The sequence below is a fragment of the Triticum dicoccoides genome, chromosome 4A (genome assembly GCF_002162155.2).
Source record: "Triticum dicoccoides isolate Atlit2015 ecotype Zavitan chromosome 4A, WEW_v2.0, whole genome shotgun sequence".
Taxonomy (NCBI): domain Eukaryota; kingdom Viridiplantae; phylum Streptophyta; class Magnoliopsida; order Poales; family Poaceae; genus Triticum; species Triticum dicoccoides.
In genome coordinates this window covers 702,875,003-702,880,694 of record NC_041386.1, presented here as the reverse complement: position 1 = coordinate 702,880,694, position 5,692 = coordinate 702,875,003, and the positions used below count along the sequence as shown (strand labels likewise).

At 44.4% G+C, this 5,692-nt stretch overlaps 1 pseudogene; it reads right to left on the bottom strand.

Annotated features, from left to right (window-relative positions):
• Positions 1-1,355: 1,355 nt before the first annotated feature.
• Positions 1,356-2,070, bottom strand: LOC119284150 (annotated as a pseudogene).
• Between the last annotated feature and the right edge of the window lie 3,622 nt (positions 2,071-5,692).

Below are 5,692 nucleotides of genomic sequence, written 5' to 3'. Positions count from 1 at the left end.
CCCTTTATTGCGTTGGTTGCGAGTTCTTTGTTTGTTTGTGTAGGTGCGTGGGACTTTTGAGGAGCCTCCTACTGGATTGATACCTTGGTTCTCAAAAATTGAGGGAAATACTTACGCTACTATTGCTGCATCACCCTTTCCTCTTCAAGGAAAACCAACGCAAGCTCAAGACGTAGCACTAATACTGAGCATAGCGAAAGTGGTTTCGAAACCACCTCTAATTTCTTAACGAAGCGAGGGGTTTCGTGTGCATAACCGCCTCCAACTTCTGTAAATCCACAAGCCTCTTCCAATATATAACCACCTAAAGTAATCATTTGAAGCGGCTTTCTCGATAGAAGCTCATGTAGTGTAGTAGTTGAAGCAGCTTTCTGGATAGAAGCTCATATAGTATAGTAAAAAAATTACCAAAGTATTTTGTTGCAATTCAAATGCCAGAAAAGATCACATGTACATCTTACGAGGCATAAATATTCTCATTCATCGCAGAAGTAAAGTACATCACATAATACATTAAAATATGTCGACCGATTTTACGTTGTTTATATCCCAGATAACAAACTAGAGAGAACCGAGGACATAGATCTAAACTACTCATCATATCGATTAGTCTACTTGTCACACCTCATACCTAACTAGAGGCCGCACTATAGCAAGGAGATGGCAAGAATGATTATCTCACTACTCTGTATCCAACTTTCCAATCCAATCACCAATTGAACAAGTCCTGATGAAACCTGTCGATGCTTACACCAATAGGTAAAATTGTGGCGGCCCTGGTTACCTTTAGTGCAATATAACCAAAATATAACTGTTCATAGAACAAAAATCGTCAAGAATTAGTATAATATTGATGATTTTTTGCGTGTTATTAAGAATATCATATCTAAGTTCAATTCATTGCAATTGCAATGGCTGGGGTGTGGACCTATGCGGCCTATAACTTACAATTCATTTCATACCCACTTGTGGTCTTCACATGTGGAGATATTGACACAAACCTACTACGGACTAACCGCCCGTTCATTTTGTGCAATGCAATGCAATGGAAAACATGGCTAACTTATTTGAATTCAAATGCGAGAATACGTGATGATACACCATGAAAAATTAAGATACACTTTGGAACGAGAAGAAAACCCAATGCTATGAAACAAGACAAATTCCAAGAACTGTAAAAAAAAAAGTAGCACGCATATTAAAGCAACCTTGAACAGTTGCCCTCATCGGATCTCGAAAGATCACCATGTTTTTCAGGTACTTGATATTTATCCACCCTTTTTATTTTTAAATTATAATAAAATGCACGAGTATCCACACGGTAGTTCCCTGCAGCTTACTGATCCTTGCATCAATCACCCAACGGAGCAGGTCGCCATGCCTACCGGTTGTACCATCCGAGCGAATTCAACCAGGCTGTCCACGTCCTGCTCCTGGAACACCGCCTTGGCGGCGTCAAGATCGACAAAACGCTCCACCCATGCCGCTAGCAGCGGCACCTTGCTGGCATCAAAGAAGTTGTGGCCAGAGATCTTCTCGATCGGTCGCGTACAGCCACGGGACCATGCCCCCGAGAAGGACGTCGAGGTAGCCGACGTCATCGCCACCGAAGAACCCCTTGCCCATGGAGCACTTCCTGAATCCGTCCTCCAGCGCATCCATCGCTCCAAAGGTCTGTTTCGCCCACTCCGCCCTCTCCTCGTCCGTCTTTGCCTTCAAGATCATTTCCCACGGCGGCAGCACCTTGTCGTCGATGTAGGCGGCCCAGAAGCGGGCCACGGCGCGCTCGTAGAGGTCGGCGGGGAGGAGGGCCTTGCCAGCGGGGGCGAAGGCCTCATCAATGTACTGGATGATGACCTGCGGCTCGCAGATGGGCTTCCCGTCGTGGATGAGCACGGGCACCATCTTGCGGACGGGGTTGGAGCGGAGGAGCAGCTCGCTCTTGTTGGTGAGGTCCTCCTCGACGTATTCGTAGCTCACGTCCTTGATGTGAAGCGCCAGCTTCACTCTCGCCATGTACGGGCTCGCCCACATCCCCAGCAGCTTCACCTCGTTTATTTCCCCAGCCATTTCAGTTTCACCAATATATAGATCGATGGATAATTGGTTGGGAGGTGATCGATGAACGATGAACCAGCTGGTGTGGAAAGCTATATGTACAGAGGTGATCGATGAACCAACACGTGCTCACGCATATTATTTCGCCGTGTTTGTTTTCATGGGCGACCCACACTTCGGTCTCTCCAAGATATATCACCGGAAGAAGCTTCCAAGCTATGTGACTGTACCTTAACTTGTTTCAAATGCCCGTAACACCACTTGCTCCATTAATGAGATGTTAGTTACTGTAGTTAATTATTGATGTTCCTTTCGGCCTGTACTATCCAAGGTGATTACTACCATCGAAGGCAGCCAAGGAGTTAATGATGAGCTATCTTATATCTTTTTTTTGAATGCCAAAATGGCTAGTTTTATTAATTTAAATCACACTAACATCGTCAATTAACAACGATAAAATAAAGCTAGGTGGTTCATCTGCCCAAAAACACTTCTCTGAATTACACTCCTGGGCTAGCGTATGTGCGACACGGTTTGCTTCCCTTGGACAATATGTGAACTGAACGTTGCCGAACGAACTTGCCTGTATACATATGTCCTCGAATATTGGCGCTGCAGTTGTCGCAGAAAAACCTCCATTATGAAGAATATTAATAACTTCTAAACAATCTGATTGGATTACCAATTTCTGACACCCAAGTTGGTTTGCAAGATGAATTCCGTCCAAAACTGCTTGTGCTTCAGTAGTTGCCGCATCTATCGCGAAGGGAATGATCTGGGAGCCTGCTGCTAGGAATCTTCCCTTATCATCTCTAATCACCACGCCAGTAGCTCCAGAGCCCAAGTCAATATCAAACTTTGCATCAACATTTACAGAGATAAATCCAGTGGTCGCCCGATTCCAGATACTCGACTTTGGTTGGGACACTTTACCTGAAGCTTTAACAAAATTTGACACCAAAACTTGAATTGATAGCGCTGCATGTGACGAGGACTGCAAACTTTCTGCATGTACCGTCTGTCTTCTTCTCCACCAAATGTACCAAGCCGACGTCAAAATTGTTTCTCTTATGTACTTCACAGATGCATCAGTTGGATTCTTAAACCTCCCTGCTAACAAATAATCCAGAACAACACTACCAGACCGATCGACCTCGCAAGCTTCTTTGACCACTTCTATCAAACCGAGTTTGACCCAAATTTCCTTTGCTTCCGCACACTGAAATAGAACATGCTTAATATCCTCACAATATTTTTTGCAAACAGGGCATAGGTAATTATTCATAATATGACGGTTGGCCAATACACCATAACAAGGAAGAATGCCATGTAAACATTTCCAGGCGAAAATTTTCACCTTTGCTGGTACTGTACATTTCCGCATGTCTCTCCAAACATTGTTTAGCCCTGATGACCCCGCCCCATCCGATCGTTCCATGGATACACCGAATGTCGATTCCCACTCCATATGATATGCGGAACGAACTGAGAAGAGGCCATTCTTGTTAAATTTCCATGCCACAAAATCGCCCATACCATGCTGACTCAATGGAGTCGCCAATATTTGTTGGACATCAACCTCCCAAAAGATACTACGAATCAGATCAACATCCCATTTCCCTGTGCAAGGATCAATCAGTTCATAGACATATTTTAGTAAGCAATGACCCTTAGGTGTTAACACCCTTCCAGAATTACTACATGGAAGCCATGCATCCTCCCAGATCACAATCTGTTGTCCATCTCCAACACGCCATATCGCCCCTTTATTAAAAGTGTTGAGACCAGACAATATACTCTGCCACGTGAAGGAAGAACCAGGTTTAAGTTTTGCATTAAGAATCTTACCATCAGGGTAATACTTACTCCTCAGAACTCTTGCACACAAGCTATCTGGTGCCTCTAGTAATCTCCAAATTTGCTTCGCAAGCATCGCCAAATTAAAACAATGAGGGTCTCTAAACCCCATCCCTCCCCGAGATTTTGGGACACAAAGCTTCCACCAGGCAAACCAATGCATCTTCTTATTACTCATGTCATCACCCCACCAACACTGCGCTATTGCATCCGTGATTCCTTTGCATATTTTTTTCGAAACCCTGAATACAGACATTGCATATGCCGGAAGAGCTTGGGCTACAGCTTTAAGCAGAACCTCTTTGCCCCCCATAGATAAAGTTTTTTCTTTCCACCCTTGCACCAATTGACAAATCCTATCCACCAGGTATTGGAAATTATCACTCTTGTCTGCCCCCACCAACAATGGTAGACCCAGGTATTTTTCAGTCAAATCCTCCACAAGAATATTAAGAGTTGTGCACACCTCAACTCTTTTTTCAATTGTTGTATTTGGACTAAAATATATACTACATTTGGCTTCACTTACCATTTGTCCAGACGCACTACAGTATGATTCAGAACATCTCTTAAAGAATTTGCATTGACCCCATCCGCTTTCATCAAAATCAAAGAATCGTCAGCAAATAGAAGATGTGAAACCGAGGGTGCATCTCGGCAGACCTTCACCCCTTCTAACATTCCTCTCTCTTCTGCATCCGAAAGTAAGATAGATAAACCCTCTGCCACCAATAGGAATAGATATGAGCTATCTTATATCTTATATCTTATATCTTATATTTACTAATTGGATGCATCATTAGAGGCTCCACGTTAATCCTCAAAACTAAGCAAAACTGTCCATCAGATATTCTTATTAGTTATTTACAGCCGTCAGATGAAATACACAAAACAGACTCCTCGCCTGATACTTCACACGGATGAAAAAAAAACGTTGAAGATTCCTTCGTGCGGCACCGACGCAAAGCTTGAGAACCCACCTCCGTTGAAGGTTCCTTCGCCCACCAAGACACCGAAGCATCCTTGAGAAACCCTAGCATGGCGCTCCTCCATGCTATTGTCAACTTTGAAGTTTCATATTGAATGGACTTGAGTGGGGGCGTGCATCCTATACTGACCGGCCTCCATACGAGACTGCACCCCGACCTCTCCAACCGTGATCAGTGTTGCTGCACGAAGCGGGCGTCAGATTGCATGGGCTTGACGCTAATATGCACCCTGGATTGCCTCCAACCGGGGCTGCTGCAGGCATGTCTGCACGTACGACGCCAACACACGTACATGCTCAGCTAGATCCCCCACAAGTATACGATCTGGCTTTGGAGGAAGGTTTCTAGATCGATTCAATCCAATGAAAGCTAGCTTTCAATCAGCCGGACACCCGCATACAACAGTCTGGGCTAATTGATCTCCACGAGCAGCTCTGCCGGTGCTTTTGTCCGATAACAAAACCCAGCAGTGCAAACATATAGGTGAAGAGATGCCGGCCTGCATGCCGGAGTCCGACATGGGCACCCAGATGGACGAGACGCTGTATGCTGGCCTCGCCCTCAGATATTCTCGCGGTGTGTTGCAAGAAACCATGCAAATTCAGAGTACAATATTTCTTTTCTCACCTTCCCGTGGATAGATTCCTTTATTTTGCTATAAAACTGCTAGCTGCATATATAGGGTACATATCTTCGATATGATGCAGAATAATTATTTGCACATAGGCTGCCACATAAGTAAAAATATGCATGTTGTGGATCTGGCATAATCTATTTGCAGTACCTAG